The sequence below is a fragment of the Bombina bombina genome, chromosome 2, assembly GCF_027579735.1.
Source record: "Bombina bombina isolate aBomBom1 chromosome 2, aBomBom1.pri, whole genome shotgun sequence".
Lineage (NCBI taxonomy): Eukaryota > Metazoa > Chordata > Amphibia > Anura > Bombinatoridae > Bombina > Bombina bombina.
Window position 1 is genome coordinate 844411616 of NC_069500.1, and position 20457 is coordinate 844432072.

At 43.4% G+C, this 20457-nt stretch overlaps 1 long non-coding RNA gene across 1 annotated transcript; it reads right to left on the reverse strand.

Annotated features, from left to right (window-relative positions):
• Positions 1-6129: 6129 nt before the first annotated feature.
• Positions 6130-7156, reverse strand: LOC128648055 (uncharacterized). The gene is made up of 3 exons (XR_008400487.1): positions 7108-7156; positions 6552-6628; positions 6130-6144 (listed from the first exon to the last, which is right to left on the reverse strand). It is a non-coding gene; the product is annotated as an uncharacterized LOC128648055 (long non-coding RNA).
• Between the last annotated feature and the right edge of the window lie 13301 nt (positions 7157-20457).

Below are 20457 nucleotides of genomic sequence, written 5' to 3' on the forward strand. Positions count from 1 at the left end.
CGGGCCTCTGGTAGGCACCTCCGGTCAGGGTCCTCTGGTTGGCGCCTCCAGTCTCGGCTTCTGGTGAGCACCTACGATCTCTGGCCTCTGGTGGGTGCCCCCTGCCTCGGGCCTCTGGTCAGCACCTATTGTCGTGGGCCTCTAATGCCAAATTAGATTATGAGCTTTCCTTTGGTCTCGGGCCTCTGGTGCGTACCTCGTGCCTCTGGTCTCGGGTCTCTGGTTGGTGCCTCCGGTCTCGGGCCTCTGGTGAGCACCTCCGATCTCGGGCCTGTGGTGGGTGCCTCCTGCCTTGGGCCTCTGATTGGCATCTCTTGGCATGGGCCTCTAGTGGGAACCTCCTGTCTCTAGTGGGCACATCGGGCCTCAGATGGGTGCCTCCTGCCTCTGGCCTTTGTTGGGTGCCTCGGACCTCTGGTGGGCACCTCAAGTCTCGGCCTCTAGTGGGCACTTCCTGCCTCAAGTCTCTGGTGGGTGCTTCCGGTCTCGGGCCTCTGATAGGCACCTCTGGTCATGGGCCTCTGTCGGGCACCTCTGGGTTCGGGCCTCTGGTGGGCACCTTTGGTCTTGGGCCTCTGGTGGGCACCTCTGGTCTTGGTTCTCTGGTGGGCACCTACGGTCTCTCACCTCTGGTGGGTGCCTCCAGTCTCCGACCTCTGGTGGGCTCCTCCTGCCTCGGGCCTCTGGTGGGCGCCTCCGGTCTCGGGCCTCTGCTGGTCACCTCTGATTTCAGGCCTCTGGTGGGTGCCTCCTGCCTTGGGCATCTTGTCTGCACCTCCTGGCATGGGCCTCTGTTGTGAACCTCCTGCCTCAAGCCTCTGGTGGGTGTTTCCGGTCTCGGGCCTCTGATTGGCACCTCCAGTCTTGGACCTCTGGTAGGCACCTCCGGTCAGGGTCCTCTGGTTGGCGCCTCCGGTCTCGGGCTTCTGGTTGGCGACTCCGGTCTCGGGCTTCTGGTGAGCACCTCCAATCTCTGGCGCATGCCCTCTGCCTCGGGCCTCTGGTCGGCACCTCTTGTCGTGGGCCTCTTGTGAGAACCTCCTGCCTCTGGTGGGCACCTCAGGCCTCTGGTGGGTGCCTTCGGTCTTGGGCCTCTATTGGGCACCTCCAGACTCTGGCCTCTACAAATACAAACAAATGTAGGTCCCAATATGCCAAATTAGATTATGAGCTTTCCTTTGGTCTCGGGCCTCTGGTACGTACCTCGTAACCTCATGCCTCTGGTGGGCGCCTCTGGTCTCAGGCCTATGGTTGGCACCTCCTGGGTCTGGGTCAACGGGCAGGCGGCTCAAGGAATGAGAGATACTGGGGCCACCGTTTATTTGATTCAGCCTCAACTCGCTCCCCCCTCTGTTTGCACTGGGCGAACCCTTGCTGTGGGGGTAGCGGGAGGTGATGTACTCAAGATCCCTACAGCCTGGGTCCATTTGGACTGGAAAACCGACTCCTGTAATGTAGAAGTGGGGGTTATGCACCACATCCCTGCCGAGGTCCTGTTGGGACACGACCTTGGCCACCTTGTCTCCGCCTTTGTGAGGAATACATCTCTGGACACCTGCCCAGTGACTACCCGCCAGCAGGCAAGATGCTAAGCCACCTCACCAACTCTGGGGACCCAAGTAAGACCTACTACCCTGACTCCTACCTTTCCCCGACGGCCCGTTCCCACTAACCCCGTACTTGCTGACACCCCCTCCTGGGCGACCCCCTCCGACTTCGCCAAAGAGACCCAACTCTAGCCCCATACCGAGACCAAGTAGGGGCTGACGCCCAGGGCCCCAGAGACAAACGGTTCCAGTTGGAGGGCAAGCTCCTGTACTGGATCTCCAAGAGGAGAAAAGGACCCGTGCCCAAATGCCAGTTGGTCATACCGAAGAAGTTTCGGTCCAACCTGCTGAAAATAGGGCATGACATTCCCTTAGCCGGCCACTTAGGAAAGAAACGGACCCACCGCCGCTTGACTCAAACCTTCTTCTGGCCAGGCATTACAGCCGATATTAAGGAATACTGTAAATCCTGTGAGGTTTGCCAGAAGGCAGGAAAGACAGGAACCCATATGAAACCCCCCCTCCATCCCCTGCCCATTATTAATGAAACATTTAGCCAAGTAGCAGTAGACATTGTGGGGCCATTAGCTCGGCCCAGCCCCTCAGGAAATAAATACATCCTTACAGTGGTAGACTATGCCACCCGATAACCAGAGACAAACCCCCTGGCCAATATCCAGGTGGAGACCATAGCAGATGCGATGCTCTGGATATTCACCAGGTTAGGCTTCCCTCAGGAAGTGATTTCCGATCAGGGAACACAGTTCACTGCGGAAATCACTCAACAACTCTGGAAGTTGTGCGGGATTAAACCCCTGCACAGCGCCCCTTACCATCCCCAGATAAATGGGCTGTGTGAGAGGTTTAATGGGACCCTAAAGCAACTGCTTCGGACGTTCTCAGCCACTCACAAGGACTGGGAAAATTCCTGCCGCACTTCATATTTGCATATCGAGAGGTGCCTCAGGAATCCACTGGCTTTTCCCCCTTTGAAATACTGTATGGTCGAAAGGTTAGGGGCCCGCTAGATTTGGTACAAGCCCACTGGGAGGGAACCACAGGGGGGGAAGAGCACTCTGTCGTGGGGTACGTACTCCAGCTCAGGGACCGGCTGCAGGACCTGGTCTGCGAGAACCTTCAGGCCTCTCAACACAGACAGAAGCGATGGTATGATCGCAATGCCCGAACCCTGATAGTGGGACAGAAGGTCCTCACCCTGAAGCCTGTCAAAATAGACAACATACAGGTTTCTTGGCAAGGACCCTACTGAGTTCTGGAACAACTGAACACCACCACCTACCTGGTAGCGAAGTGTTCAGATGAAAGGATCCATTGGACCTTTCATGTGAACATGTTGAAGGCATACATAGAAAGACCCAGAGATGTGGCCATTATCTGTGTGCCGGCAGTGGAGGACTCTGAAAGTTTTCCAATGCTGGAGCTTCCCGGACCTACTGACGCCCCCCTGGGGGTAAATGACATACCCCTAGATGCCAGGTTAGAGCCCAGACAGAAAAGGCAGGTCTGGCGACTCCTGGAACAGAGAAGTGACATGTTTTCTACTGTCCCTGGGTTTACCACCACAGCCATCCACTGGGTGGAGACCCCAGGACAGACCCCCCCCCCTGCGACAGGTTGCCTACAGAATCCCAGAGGTCGTCAGGGAAAATATGCACTGGGAGCTCCAGGGAATGTTGGACCTCGTGTCATTGAATCATCCAACAGTCCCTGGGCCTCCCCAGTAGTGTTAGTACCCAAGGAGGACGGAACTACCTGGTTCTGCATTGACTACCGTAGACCTAACGACAGAACCACCTCTGATGCCTATCCCATGCCCCGAATAGATGACCTGTTAGATGAAATCGCCAAGGGCCATTTCCTAACCACCCTCGACCTATGCAAGGGTTATTGGCAAAATCCCCTCGACCCTGAGTCTATCCCCAAATCTGCCTTCATCACTCCCTTCGGCTTATACCAGTTTAAGGTCATGTCGTTTGGAATGAAGAACGCCCCAGCCACTTTCCAAGGCATGGTAGACCGCCTGTTAGTTGGCCTCCAGGACTATGCCTGTGCATACCTGGATGACATTCCCATCTATAGCAAGACCTGGGAGGACCATCTGGTCCACCTAGGCGTCGTCTTAGATCGTCTTCAGCCTAACCTTGAAGCCAGACAAGAGTACCATTGGCTGCTTGGAGGTTCAATACTTGGGCCACGAAGTTGGCTGTGGTAAGTAGTGACCCGAACCGGCCAAAGTTGAGGCAGTGGCTAACTGGCCCACCCCCAGGACCAAAACCCAAATCCTTGCCTTTCTGGGTACTGCAGGCTGCTACCAGAGGTTTGTCCCCAATTACAGCACCCTCGCCAAACCCCTGACTGACCTGACCCGTAAACAACTTCCCCGACAGGTCCTGTGGTCACCCGAGTGTGAAAAAGCCTTCTAGAGTCTTACGTCTGCCTTAATCTCTGCTCCAGTCCTGGCCGCTCCTAACCCAGCCAAACGCTTTTCTGTCCACACAGATGCCTCTATGTTCAGGTTGGGGGCCATCCTAAGCCAGGCAGATGAGGAAGGAAAGGACCACCCCGTTGCCTACCTCAGTCGAAAACTGCTACCCCGGGAAGTAGGCTACATGGCGGTCGAGAGAGGGTCTGGCACTGGTATGGGCTTTGAAGAAGTTGCAGCCCTACCTATATGGAAGACCCTTCACAGTCCTCACTGACCATAATCCCCTCGTATGGCTCAACCGCATTTCCGGGGACAGCGGGAGACTGTTGAGGTGGAGCCTAGCCCTGCAGCCATTTAACTTTGACATTCAGTACCGACCGGGAAAAAGCAATGGGAATGCTGACGGACTTTCCCGGTGGACTGACGTGGCATAAATTCCTCAGACATCCCCAGGTCGACCCGTATGTGGATCTAGCCGGGTCTGCTGAACTGGAAGGGGGGAGTTGTCACGGATACTGGGCTGCAGGGATTGATCCCTTACCCCCCTATGACCTCACCCCTGCTATCTCTCTGTGGTTTAGGGCTCCTCAGAGCAACTGCGATTTCCAAGACCTTCTGAAGACCTGGCCACTGACTGACACTTTCTCCTTTGGCCGGCCGGGCCCCTGCAACTACCGGTCGGCCACATCATCCAGGATTACCGGTACCCTTTGACCCAGGTCACTCCAGTGGCCCTTTGTCCCAGAGCTCCGCTCTTCTGGGGTTTGCTGCCTCTCAGGGTGGGGTGATTGCCTGAAGGGAGCTCCCTTGGGAACTGGTTCCCCCTACAACCCCTATTCTCCCTGGACTTCCAGGTGGACGTTTAAACCAGCATAACTCCGGTCCCCAGCCACGGATCATGTCGCTTTTTGGACTGTATATTCTAGGGACAGGGAACTTTAAAATCACACCCTGGAAGTGCCGCAGATCCCCCGGGATCACCCTGAAAACAGCCACCGCTGGGTACTGGGAATCTGTAGGTTCATGGCTGCTATGGCCAGCACCAGCCTGTCTAGGGAGGCGGGAATGGTGGCAAACCTGTGGCATTGTCTCATCAAGATGAGTTGTATGTATAAAAGATGTGTATTTGCCCCAATAAAATCAGTCTTATTTCACCTGAATGCTAGTCTGTCTAGTCATTTAGGTGGACTCTTGCTAGAATCACTTTCCTGGGCTACATAGCAGCTTGTTCCAGACAGCGGAAGAACCCGTTTGGTGGAGCTACTCAGTCGGGGTAACCGGGAATCAGTCACAAAATTTGTCTATATATGGAGTCTAAGTATTGCAAGTTTATTACTTATTTTTAAATGTTTAGAAGAAAAAAAAAAAATTCATGCATGTAAATTGCAAACTTTAAATGTTGTAATGTATTTTGAGGGACTTTGCCATTACTGGTTTTCAAACTTGTCCTCAGTTCTACGAAAAGCCCAAATTTTGAAGGTATCTTAACTAAAGTGTAGGTGAAATAACCAGCTGATTAGTAAACATGGTTATTTTACCTGTTCTCACCCAAGCTAATCTTTAAAATCTGGCCTGTTGGAGAGGCTTAAGGACAGGTTTTAAAACAACATTTAGTACCAAATAAAGTGCTAATTGTTCAAAGTTGCATCTAAGTCACAAAATATTAGTTATACCTTCTCATCCAACATCAGGGCCTGAACTAACAAATGCTCTTTTGACTGGTGGGGCACAAATTCATCATAGACACTCCAAAAACCATTGTAGAAAGCCTTCCCAGAAAAGTGGCAGTTTATATATTTTCCTGTGTACATGTCTAGACTCCGGAATGAAGTCCAAACCAATACATAGGTTCAATAAACTTGTATTAAAACCCTAGTTGCCTTTTGCCACTAGAGATCAAGGAGTATAAGTTGTAGGCCCGCTTTAGTAAAAACATTTTATACAGATTAAAACAAAAGAACCGACCATAATGTTAAAACCACAGCTTTATTAATATCAAAAAACACAAATCTTTGAAATGGCAGCCACAGGCCATAAAAGCTTTAATTATATCCAAATTGCAGAAGATATCCATGTTTATCCGATCAGAAGCAGATTTCCATAAATTCCTTTGTGTGCAACTTCTCATTAAATAAAGCCAGCTGGAAACACCTGCAATGCAATAAGCAAAATGTTAAATAATGGTAGAGCGTAATTCAAAGCTTTAAAGGGATAGTAAAGTCCAAATTACACTTCATGATTTCATGTAATTTTAAACATTCTAATTTACTTTTATCATCAAATTTGCTTTGTTCCTATTATTCTTAGTTGAAAGCTAAAGACAGGTAGGCTCATATGCCAATTTCTAAGCCCTTGAAGGCCGCCTCTGCATTTGCTGGTTAAATCATCAGCAATCGAAGCTTACTAGTGCATGGTCAGAATAAAGACTATAGGGAATAAAGTAAATCACTGCTGTAGAAAGACTGGCGACTAAAACCCAAGGGGAAAAAAACAAACAAACAAACATTCAAGGCCAGTAAAATGGCAAGTGCTACTGTGTCACAACGGTTCATGCTTACCTGGTATAATGTCACAGGGGCTAAATGCTTAAGTATTGTTCCTATTTTAGATTAGTATCAGGTGGTTGTAAAGTCACCTGACATCTGTTGATTAAATAAAATAGATATGAACAGCAAACATTAAGCATAACTTAATACATAAAACAGCAGATAACATTAAAAATAACTATACAGATAAAACCTTAAGGGTCCAAGGATAAATATTTTCACAACTAAACACAAGGGCAAAATTCCAAAGGCTCGATATAAAAATGACTAGAGGAACAGACTTAGTCTGCTTCAGCTTTCCATGAGCACAGAAAGTGGGAGCAGCAGCGCTCTGCTCCCACAAACCATAAGGCACAATCCACACACAGACTGCAATATGTGCCTCTTGCCATTGTTTGCTCACAGCTCCAGAGATTTTAAGCTTACCAGTAGATCACTTGCATTTAGTGGAAAATCCAATGAGGAAAAACAAAATTGTTAAGTAATAGTGCATAAACAATATGTTTAAACAAACATTTCCAGATCTTCTGGAAACACCTTTTTTGCATATGATAAACTGAAAACTTACCACCAAGTTATGTCTGCACGTCTCCAATTGGGAACCCACTTACCCCATTGCTTCATACCCACTACATATTCAGTCACAACAGAACATAAGGCACAATATGCCAAAGGCTCATGATGTAGATACATACACATCTGACTATGGAACAGATTGGATTCTGCCCAGCTTCCCACAAACAGGGGAGTGGAAGAAGTCGGCCACTCTGCTTCCACTGTCCATGAATGCAGTCAGCAAACACAGAATGTAATGCGTACCAGAAGATAAAAATGTGCATTTGGAGGTTACGTGACCCTCTGAAAGCAGAAGGTGGCCCTTTGTGCTGCCCAGTATTTTTTTCCATTGCCAAATTTATTCCTATGCAACAGCAGCGCGTTGCCGTTTTACAAGAAATTGGCAACGAGAATATATGAACTGTATGAAGGACTGCCATCTTCTGTATTCAGAGGTTCACAAAACCTCAGAATGCAACATGCCTACCAGATGTCCATGATGGATCAAATCTCACGCTGTCTGTATGAGATTTTATTTAATGCTACATCCCTTATATTCAGGAGTAACAGCTCATGAAGCAAACACTTGACAAAGGGGTAAGTAACAACCTCAGGAGACTCAGCAGCAGCTTTAAACATCAGTTCCACTGAAGGTGATGTCATCAAGAAGCCTCTCTCCAAGACGGTGCCATCAAGGAAACTGCTTACCCATTTGTTAAGAACTCACTACACATTCAGCCACAAACAGAACAAAGGGACAATATGCCAAAGGCTCATGAAGTAGATACATACGTATCCGATTATGGAACAGATTGGATTCTGCCTAGCTTCCCACAAACAGGGGAGTGGAAGCAGTTGGCCACCCTGCTTTCACTGTCCATGAATGCAGTCAGCAAACACAGAATGCAATGCGTACCAGATGAGATATGTGCAATCAGAGGTTGTGACCCTCTAAATGCAGAAGGTTGCAGCCCTTTGTGCGGCTCTGCTCTTTTCATTGCCAAATTAATTCCTGTGCAACAGCAGCGTGTTGCTCAAGAATTTGGAAATGAGAATAGCCGAACTGCATGAAAGGCTGCCACGTCTGCATTCAGAAGTTCACAAAACCTCCAAATGAGATTTTGTTTAACGCTACATCCCTTATATTCAGAAGTGACAGCCCATGAAGCAAACACTTGACAAAAGGGGCTGTTGTGCTCACAGATTATTCATGCAATATGAAAGCCGTTGAGGAGATGAAGGGTCCTTACAATGCTCTGAAAAATAAATCGTAGCTCATAAAAAGAAGAAGTTATTTTTGGCCAAATATTAACAGCGTGGAAAGAACTGAAGCATACATTTTATTTTAGTAAAGAAACTGCAAATTCTAATTGAGAAATCAGAATAGAATAGTTTGTTCTGTACATGCACAAACGTGATGCTGAGTGGTGCCTTGCAAATAAGTCAGATCATGTCTTAAATACTTTTAAAACTCCTGCAATGCAGTAAGAAATATTTTAACTTTATAGCAGATTAAAAAAAAATGAATCTATGCCCTATGGACTAGACTAATGATTGATTCAAGTTTAAATTTGTTTAAAGGTACACTGTACCCAAAAATTCTCTTTTGTGATTCAGATAGAGCATGCAATTTTAAGCAACTTTCTAATTTACTCCTATCATCAATTTCTTTGTTCTCTTGCTATCTTTATATGAAAAAGGCATCTAAGCTTTTTTTCTTTGTTCAGCACTCTGGACAGCAGTTTGATTGGTGGATGAATTTATCCACCAATCAGCAAGGACAACCTAGGTCAAAATAAAGACTATAGGGAATAAAGTAAATCACTGCTGTAGAAAGACTGGCGACTAAACCCCAAGGGGAATAAACATTCAAGGCCAGTAAAATGTCATGTGCTACTGCATCACAACGGTTCATGCTTACCTGGTATAATGTCACAGGGGCTAAATGCTTAAGTATTGTTCCTGTTGTAGATTAGTAGCAGGTGGTTGTAAAGGCATCTGTAGATTAAATAAAAAGAAACACTTAGAAGCAGGGGTGGGCAATTATTGGCCCTCCTGATGTTATGGACTACATCTCCCATAATGCTGGCAAAGCATCATGGGAGATGTAGTCCATAACATCTGGAAGGCCGGAAATTGCCCACCCCTGACTTAGAGTAAGGAACAAAACAACTATGTTTTAGGTGCATTAAGTGTACCAAGTACAGAGCTCTTGATGCCTTTTCTATATGAACAGAACACATTAGGGACAGATAGATAATCCCTTTATTACCCATTCCCCAGCTTTGCATAACCAAGTTATATTAATACACTTTTTACCTCTGATTACCTTGTATTTAAACCTCTACAAACTGTCCCCTTATTTCGACAGACTTGCATTTTAGCCAATCAGTGCTTACTCCTAGGTAACTTCACATGCATGAGCTCAATGTAATCTATGACACATATGAACAAACGCCCCCTAGTGTTTAAAATGCATTCAGATTAGAGGGGGCCTTCAAGGTCTAGGAAATTAGCATATGACCTTACCTAGGATTAGCTTTCAACTGTCCCTTTAAGCATAACTTATACATAAAAACACAGATAAACATTTAGGAAAATAAACTACAGATAAAACCTTAAGGGTCCAAGGTTAAATATTGTCACAACTAAACACTAGGGTAAAATACCAAAAGGCTCTATTATAAAATGACTAGAGGAACAGGATTACAGTCTGCTTCAGCTTTCCATGAGCACAGTAAGTGGGAGCAGCCACGCTCTGCTCCCAAAAACCATAGGGCACAGTCCACACAGACTGCAATGTGTGCCTCATGCCATTGTTTGTTCACATCTCATTTCCAGAGATTTTAATCTTACCAGTAGATCCCTTGCATTCAGTGGGAAAGCCAACAAGGAAAATCAATAATAAGTAATAGTGCATAAACACTAACATTTCCAGGCTTACCCATCTGGAAACACCTTGTTTGCTTATGCAAACTGAAAAACTTACCAACAGGTTACGTCTCGAAGTCTATGTCTCCAGATGGGAACCAGCTTACCCACTTGCTTCATACTCACTACACATGCAGTCACAAACAGAACATAAGGTACAATATGCCAAAGGCTCACGATGTAGATACATATGTATCTGACTATGGAACAGATTGGATTCTGCCCAGCTTCCCACAAACACAGGAGTGGAAGCAGTCGGCCGCCCTGCTTCCACTGTCCATGAATGCAGTCAGCAACACAGAATGCAATGCGTACCAGATCATAGATATGTGCATTCAGAGGTTCACAAAACCTTCAAATACCCATGCCTACAAATCTCACTGTATGAGATTTTATTTAGCGCTACATCCCTTATATCCAGAAGTGACAGCCCATGAAGCAAGCACTCGACAAAGTGGTAAGTAACGACCTCAGCGACAGAACCAGGACAGGAGACAACCTAGGCGGCAGCTTAAACATCTGTTCCACTGTAGGCGATGTCATCAAGAAGCCTCTCTCCAAGACGGTGCCATCACGGGAACCAGTTTACCCCAATTGCTTCATAGTTACTACACATTCAGCCACAGACAGAACATAAAGGGACAATATGCCAAAGGCTCATGATTTAGATACATATGTATCTGACTATGGAACAGATTGGATTCTGCCCAGCTTCCCACAAACACGGGAGTGGAAGCAGTTGGCCACCCTGCTTCCACTGTCCATGAATGCAGTCAGCAAACACAGAATGCAATGCGTACCAGTTATGTGCATTCAGAGGAACAAAAAACCTCTGAATGCACACGCCCACAAATCGCACACTGTACGTATGAGATTTTATTTAACGCTACATCCCTTATATTCAGGAGTGACATCCCATGAAGCAAACTCCACAAAAGGGGTAACAACCTCGGCGGCAGAAGCAGGACACGACCTCGACAGCAGCTTTAATCATCTGTTCCACTGTAGGCGATGTCATCAAGAATCCTCTCTCCAAGACGGTGCCATCACGGGAACCCGTTTACCCCAATAGCTTCATAGTTACTACACATTCAGCCACAGACAGAACATAAAGGGACAATATGCCAAAGGCTCATGATTTAGATACATATGTATCTGACTATGGAACAGATTGGATTCTGCCCAGCTTCCCACAAACACGGAGTGGAAGCAGTTGGCCACCCTGCTTCCACTGTCCATGAATGCAGTCAGCAAACACAGAATGCAATGCGTACCAGTTATGTGCATTCAGAGGAACAAAAAAACCTCTGAATGCACACGCCCACAAATCTCACACTGTACGTATGAGATTTTATTTAACGCTACATCCCTTATATTCAGGAGTGACATCCCATGAAGCAAACTCCACAAAAGGGGTAACAACCTCGGCGGCAGAAGCAGGACACGACCTCGACAGCAGCTTTAATCATCTGTTCCACTGAAGGCGATGTCATCAGGAAGCCATCACGAACCTGCTTACCCAATTAATAAGAACTCAATACACATGCAGTCACAAAGAACATAAAAGGGACAATATGCCAAAGGCTCACGATGTAGATACATATGTATATGACTATGGAACAGATTGGATTCTGCCCAGCTTCCCACAAACACGGGAGTGGAAGCAGTCGGCCGCCCAGCTTCCACTGTCCATGAATGCAGTCAGCAAACACAGAATGCAATGCGTACCAGATATGTGCATTCAGAGGATCAAAAAAACCTCTGAATGCACACGCCCACAAATCTCACACTGTACGTATGAGATTTTATTTAATGCTACATCCCTTATATTCAGGAGAAACAGCCCATGAAGCAAACACTCGACAAAGGGGCTCAAATAAGACAGCCAAATGGTTAGCTGCTTCAAAAAAAAAAAAAAAAAACACAACCATAGGACATATAGAAAAGGCATCATTAACTCCAGTCCACCCTTACGTGAAAGGTCCTCAAGCTTGCATCCAGCCAACTTAACAGGAAAGGTCTTCAGTGATCTCCCATACACAACAGTAGTGAGATTATTCATGCAATACGAAAGCCGTTCTTCAGGAGATGAAGGGTCCTTACAATGCTCTGAGAGAAGAAAAAACCCATATAAAAGTTGTTGACAATATATTAACTGAGTGGAAACAACTGATGCGTACATTTTAGTAAAAACAACTCCAATTGAAAAAAAAATAAAATCTGATAAATAGAATAGTTTGTCTCTTTACATACAAACGCCATGCTGAGTGGTGCCTTGCAACCTTGCAAATAAAGTCAGACGATGTCTTAAGTACTTCTAAAACCCCAAATCCCCCCCCCCAAAATAAAAATGCCGCAACAACCCCCCCCCCAGGAGAAAAAAGATAAAATTGAAGAACAGGACGGTGTTAATATATTTGTTTTTTAAAATCATATGCTCAAATAATAAGAAAAAAAAAATAGTTTCATGTCCCTTTAAAATGGTAGTTGCTTTGGGAAAAGGAGTATTCATTAGAGAGAATAGTGCCCATCATGACTTCTGCTGTGGTAAGACTGGAGCGCACTGCGCAGTTTACTGGCTGCGCTTAAGGAGGAATCTTATTCTATAAAGTTAGGGTCTCTTTACACCGGTTAATTCTTACCTGTGAAATCATGAGACATGTGGTAGAAGTTTCTTCTGGTTATGGGATATGCACTGTAAGGCCATTGGCTCCAATTAGCCAGTGCTCTGGGACCACCTGCAGATTATAGGTGTGTAAGCAAAAACACCAAACTACACAACAATTTACACATATAAGAAACAAAAGTTTACAAAGCAGGTGTCCTTCATTCAAGATATAACTTACAACAGTAAAAATGCCAAAAAAGCTCAGCATTCATATTCCTTGTCAGGTAAAAGCACCACCAACTACTACAATTTTGCCAGATTGCACTGCCTGGTTCTTAAATTTTAAACAGATTTGTTGACCCCTGTGTTAAGCAATGCTGATATATAGAAGGAAGTGTATTGCTAGTCACGTGATCAGACTACAGGAAAATATTGAGCCCCATGGGAGGACAATTTTAAGGTTACATTTAGGGGGGGGGGTACACATAGATATACCTAGTAGCCCACTGTAATAGTGTACCACTGTAGAGTTTTTTTTTTTCTTTTTCAAAATTCCTTTTATTTGTCATTTTCAAAAAAACAGTACTCTCCCATTCAGAGACCTAAACAATGCAACAAAAACCATATTTAGAAAGTTTTAACAATAAAGTACAATTTTCATTTTCTTACCAGGTAGTTTATAGCCACACATCCTGTATGTTCAGTATCTCTCCCCAGTCAGTGGTAATGTGAGAGCAAGCCTGCTGGCTTAAGTAGGCTTAACTAATTATCAGACACCTGTATCCTATTAGGTCTGCAGTCTCTGTACTGCTTACAGACCCTCCCAGCATCTTGTCTATAGAAAGGATACTCTTTAACCCTTTCAGAGTCATTCAGGCAAAACAATTTGTAAACTCCATTATACACACTAATAGCAATAAAGGGCATTACAGGTTTACCACACTGAATCTTTAGTGATTCAGATAGAGCATGCCATTTTAAACAACTTTCTAATTTACTCCTATGATCAAATTTTATTCATTCTCTTGGTATCTTTATTTGAAATGCAAGAATCCTATTAGGTCTGTAGTCTCTGTACTGCTTACAGACCCTCCCAGCATCTTGTCTATAGAAAGGATACTCTTTAACCCTTTCAGAGTCATTCAGGCAAAACAATTTGTAAACTCCATTATACACACTAATAGCAATAAAGGGCATTACAGGTTTACCACACTGAATCTTTAGTGATTCAGATAGAGCATGCCATTTTAAACAACTTTCTAATTTACTCCTATTATCAAATTTTATTCATTCTCTTGGTATCTTTATTTGAAACGCAAGAATTTACGTTTAGATACCGGGCAATTTTTGGTGAACAACCTGGTTTGTTCTTGCTGATTGGTGGATAAATTCACCCACCAATAAACAAGTGCTGTCCATGGTCTGAACCAAAAATATAGCTTAGATGCCTTCTTTTTCCAATAAAGATAGCAAGAGAACAAAGAAAAATTGATAATAGGAGTAAATTAGAAAGTTGTTTAAAATGGCATGCTCTATCTGAATCAGAAAATATTAAAAATTGGGTTCAGTATCCCTTTAAGGTCTAACTGACTTGAAGTCTGGCGTTTGCTATGTGTGTGTTTGTTACTTTGTTGTAACTGGAGAGGCAGAGAGTGTGCTTTCCTTTATAGGTCCATGTTGCAGTAGTTCCAGCCTCTTTTCCTGCTTTCAGACTTCAAGAGGATGTTTTTCTTGTGCCAAGAGATTGTCTTGAAATCAGGATTGCAGCATGGATCGTGCTAGGCGTTATTCTGTGCCCCCCGGGCAGTACGGGGTGGAGGATGAGGGTTCAACCAGAAGGAGACAGCCTGCAAGGGAAAGTGTGGCAAGTTCAGACGGCAGTGAGGTTGTACCATCCACCCATAAGCCCCGATCCCCTGTAGTGCACATGACCAGGCCTAGAAAAAATACTAAGGGAAAAAGCAGTACTCCTGCTTAGCCCCAGACAGTAAACGGTTGCCCCCCTGGTAGTAGGGTAGATGGTTGCAGAACAGGCCCGTTCCAGCCTTACTCAGTCCCATGCTCAGATTGGTTTTACTAATCAGGCCAGCTTACAGCAGGACTTGGCCCAGTTGTCACCTACCCTTATGGCTCATTATGGGGCCCAGTCTATCCCTATCATTATGGCCCAGCAGGCGCCCCTGATGTCACAAACCCTCATTGCGCCCATTGTCGCCTCACAGGCCTTGCCGTCTTTGCCCCCAGATGCCCTGGCGACTGTGCTGGTCATCGCTCATTCAGGGACTAGGGCGGGTCTGGTTGGCTCCAGGAGGGAAGGGGAAGTGGTAGGCCTCGTGGGCCCCAGTGCGGCAATCATTACGTCAGGCCCCGCCCCCAAGCGTGACGCAGTGCATGCATCATATCCGTCGGATTCCCGAAAGCGGAAGTGATCGTGGAAAAAAGCTTGGGAGATGCAGGAACAGGAGCAGGCCCAATTCTCCTCACAGAGCCCCTAGTAAGTTGGTGAGACTCCGGGGGGAGGATAGTGCTCCGGGGGAGGGGCGGGAACTGGAGTAGGCCGCAGGAAAATGGAGGACACTCATCACTGAGGGAACAAGTGTGTAACTGCAAACAATAATACAGTATATAAAGCATAACAACTGTGCAGGTACAGTACTGAATTATTATGATTAACATCCAAATGCAAAATCAACATGTGCTCTGTCTGCTGGGAACATCCTTCCCCAAAGCTGCACTAAGGAAGATGCCACATGTCCTATAATCACACTGCATTTACTTTCACTTGTCACTGGAACATTAGCTAGACCAGTTTAATCCATTATATTCCCAGCAATGCTTATAAGAATCATCTCCCTTACCTGCAGTAAAATGGAGGACACTCATCACTGAGGGAACAAGTGTGTAACTGAAAGAAGTAGTGATGTCCAGTTCATGAACGAATCGTTCATTTGAACTGGATCTTTTCAGTGAACTGTATGAATCAGTTCACCAGACTGAACTGATTCGTTTCAAACAGTTCACTTCCTGAGTCTGCAGCAGCACTAGTAATACGATTGTAGAGTGTGTACTGCTTCTGCTAACTCCTCCTTTGCAATGAATCAGACAGCCTCACTCTAGGATCATATTACCAGTACTGTTACTGATTCAAGAAGTGAACTGTTTGCAAACGAATCAGTGTACTGTTAACTCCTTTGCAATGAATCATTCAGTTAACAGTACACTGATTCAAAGATACCCCTAACTGCACCTAAATTAACCCTTACAAAAGTAGCAGGTCTCAACCTTATATTTATAAACCAAAACTCTGTATGGCTTATAAATAAATATAAGGTTGAGACCTGCTGCTTCTGTAAGGGTTAATTTAAGGTGCAGTTAGAGGTATATTTGAATCAGTGTACTGTTAACTGAACGATTCATTGCAAAGGAGTCAGTTAACAGTACACTGATTCAAATATACCCCAAACTGCACCTTAAATTAACCCTTAGAGAAGCAGCAGGTCTCACCCTTATGTTTATTTATAAGCCATACAGAGTTTTGGGCTGTTTACACATTAATACCGTTAAAATTTAAGGTCATATTCTATTGTCACTTTTATTATAATATGTCTTTTATAAGATATGCATATCTTAGGAAAATACATACAACACAGTACATAGAACAGTGTATACAGCATGCTCTGTTATATGTACTGTGTTGTATGTATCTGTGAAGGAGCCAACGCTGCCTGGCTGTGAGGACTCAGGAGGAGCTGAACTGAATCATGAGTCACACAACTCACACAGTTAGTGACTCATGATTCAGGAACGAATCTGCGGCTCTACAGTTCACCTACTGAACATGAGGTAGAGCCTCTATCTCATGTTCAGTAGGTGAACTGGTGAATCGGTTCATGAACCGGTTCAGTTAATCGAACTGTCCGAAATGAACCGATTCACACAGAAGAACCGAACTTCCCATCTCTAGAAAGAAGGTTCCCCTCAGAAACAAGTAACTAAGTTTCCCTTCCCACTTACAGTGTAGCAGGTGCTCTGGTAAATGTGTCCTCTCTCTACAAACAGGAGTTTAGCTTAGAGTGTCAATGTGTCCTCACTAAGAGAACCTTAACATGTTATTAGAATCTTAATTTGAGGGTGTCTATTTTTACATTCTTTACATATGCTCAGGAGAGGTATTGTGGCCTGTATAATATTATCGGCAAATCTCTAGAAGAACTTACTAACATAGATGCCCTACAATCAGCCAATGTCTCTCCTAGAACTGATGCAAGATCAGGGGAGGACTGACACCAACTAGGGCCCCCGGGCAAAAGTGTGGCAGGGCCCCCCACCCACCTCCTCTGCTCCTCCCCCACCCTAATGCCCCCCCCAACCATTATGTAAACATGGAGTGTTATCATTCTTAAATACTTTGAATCATTTAAATTTCCACTGGCTTTGAACTCTGCTTACAAGGAAAAATGGGGTCTGACAGCTATCTTTGTTTTCTATAATCTTGTTGGTTTTGTGGAGTTTCATCAGTTCGAACTTTCAGAGCAACCAGCAGATGTTGTATAATTAACATATAAAGCAATTAGACAATTCAAAATAGAATACAACATTCAATATTTTGCTAGAATAGTGTGGGGGAAAAATTCTCAGTTTGTGCCTAGTTTTTATCTTTGTATTCTTTAAAAATACAAAAAAATAAAAAATAAACATCCCAATGGATAATACAGATAAGTCTTGGCTTCATTTATTCACTTTTTATATGTTGGGCTTAGACTTGCCCTGACAATATAAAAATGTCTCTGACTCTCAGACAATTCTTTAGCTGTCTCCTGTTCCTGCTGATAACAGCATATACTAATGACATTACAAATAAAATGTGTAAGTAGTACAGTCTGAGCCCCCTGGCCCCCCTCCGGCAGCAACCAGCTCGATCTTCACTTACCTGGCTCAGCTAGCTTAGTTGACTGACTCCTCGCCGTTGTTGCTTGCCGCCTCAGCCGTCCTGACTCTGCACTCTCAGTGTGTCTTGTCCTTCTCCTTGGCTCCCTCTATCACGTGGCCACACACAGTCTGCTGCAGCTCCTGTCGCCTGAGCCTATTGCGCACGCAGTTAAAATTGTGTGCGCACCACACGGCATGTGCCTGGGCAGAAAGTGGATGTGTCAGGGAGCTCAGTAAAACAGTTAAAGCCTGCCCACTATTCACACTCCTCACAAAGTGTGAACAAGTTGAAAAGACTGAAAAGAAAGATTGTGGGTGGCGCCAGTAAAGGCTAACTGTGAGAGTAATTGATTTTAGGTATGGAATATGTCTAAAAGTGCGAGTCACAATTACAAAATACCAAAAATAAAAATATATATATAAATCACAGCTATACCTATTGTGAAAAGGGAATATTTATAGTGTTACCAGGCTAACTCAGCTCTAAAAACAATAAATAATAATCTTAAAAAGCAGGTAATTTAAATAAATTGATAATATTTTATTTTTAATACATAGACTAGTCAAAACATTAGGACATTTAAAGTAGAATTGCACCGGTGCCTCTAAAGTATAAAAATAATTGATATTAAAAAATCGAATAGAACAAAAATTCATAAAAAACAATTCCTAAAACACAATTCGATATACTTTACATACAATCTTAAAATAAGGGACATCAAAAATTAAGATGAGAGGTGATCCGTGTGATAAAGGTTATTGGAAGTATAATACAGATATCAGCTCTCAAAGTCCCTTTTAGTAACCTTGCAGCGATATTATTGGTCAGATTCTGGTTTGCTCCTATTCCGGATAAATGTAATAAAGTTGCAACTTAAGATACTTTTCCAATTTGTTACATCAAATCAACCCGGACTGATCTTTTCAGTATTGATGCGTGTAAGATAAATCTAATGTGCTGGATCTGGGTCTCAGCGATATTGGCAAGCTTTTGTATTTTCAGTTCTTACTCACCAAATATCCCCTCAGTGTAGCACAGTCTGGTTTCACTGTTGGATAACCGCCAGGCTGTCTCACCAACAGTAGGACTTTCCTCCTTAGTTTGCGATAAATGACGGTCAGCAGCTTCTTCGTTTCAACACTTGAAAATCCTCAAATGGTATAATGATCCGTTTGCAGAAGTGCGCACACTTATTTTGAAATAGCCGCTCCTACCGTTTCAACCAATCTGCCTTCCTTTTGTTTGCACTAATCCTGGCTTCTTGGTATACGGTTCTGGGAGCACAATAGTGGTACATACGGGCTCTCAATCAGCCTCTCCTTGCTTTGCACAAAGCTCACAGGTGCTGGGAAATCAGTTAATCCACGCGTATCGGCTCTCGTGGGGCCTTTGTCAAGATAACTGTTCCCATCGTTTCTCTCCTAATAAAGGCTGTAAAATTAACCCCTTAGTGTTCAAATCACTTAGATCATCAAGATGTTTTCTTTCTTAGCGGTTTTTGTTTTTAAAAAGTAGATTAATTGGTATCTTAAATCCTTTGTTGAAGAATTCTTTATTTTAAATTATTTTGTATTCCAGACTTGCAAGGTTACTATCAGTGATAGAAGTATAATATTTTGGAATTTCATGGTAAACGTTCATCTCTTCACCCTAAATGTGGATTACAACTCTCACCACCTAAAGTCATTCTTAATAAGTCCATTTTAAATAAGGGGAAAATAAATAAATCAACTTGAATATCTATTATACATTTCAAAATGGATATAAAAAAAATTAATTTATTACTATGAGATTGAGTCTAAAACTAACATAATACTAGCTGGGAGCCTCCAAACACTTCATATAAAAAGATATATATATATACTAGATGACAATAGTCCACTCATATATAAAAAATTCATATGTCTTACAAAATATATAATATAATAAGTATAATAAACAACCTAAGTTTCTATATATACAAAAGTATCAGTATAAATTTAAAATGTATTTCATTATATATTTAAAATTGTTGTTATAAATCCAAAACGGAAATGTTTAGAATACTTAATAAGATAAAATTGAGACAGACCAAAAATCTATAAAATCTAAAAAATCTAAAAAATCTAAAAGCTATAAAAAAGACCAGGCTAGACCAGGTGTTAAGGTTCAGGGTTCAGTTACCATAGGCCATAATCAGATAAGTCTATTCAGATCAAGCTCACTATTCAAACCTGATCTCCTCATCTTAATTTTTGATGTCCCTTATTTTAAGATTGTATGTAAAGTATATCGAATTGTGTTTTAGGAATTGTTTTTTATGAATTTTTGTTCTATTCGATTTTTTAATATCAATTATTTTTATACTTTAGAGGCACCGGTGCAATTCTACTTTAAATGTCCTAATGTTTTGACTAGTCTATGTATTAAAAATAAAATATTATCAATTTATTTAAATTACCTGCTTTTTAAGATTATTATTTATTGTTTTTAGAGCTGAGTTAGCCTGGTAACACTATAAATATTCCCTTTTCACAATAGGTATAGCTGTGATTTATATATATATTTTTATTTTTGGTATTTTGTAATTGTGACTCGCACTTTTAGACATATTCCATACCTAAAATCAATTACTCTCACAGTTAGCCTTTACTGGCGCCACCCACAATCTTTCTTTTCAGTCTTTTCAACTTGTTCACACTTTGTGAGGAGTGTGAATAGTGGGCAGGCTTTAACTGTTTTACTGAGCTCCCTTACACATCCACTTTCTACTTATTTTATTGTCTCACAGGTCAGGTTTGAACTTAGTTATTTGTCATTTACATTGTAACCTTTATTTTTAAATCTCTTATTTTTAATATCTCTTAGTCTCCATTTAAAATGGAACTCTTTAAAACTAGGGAAAGTCTATTAAA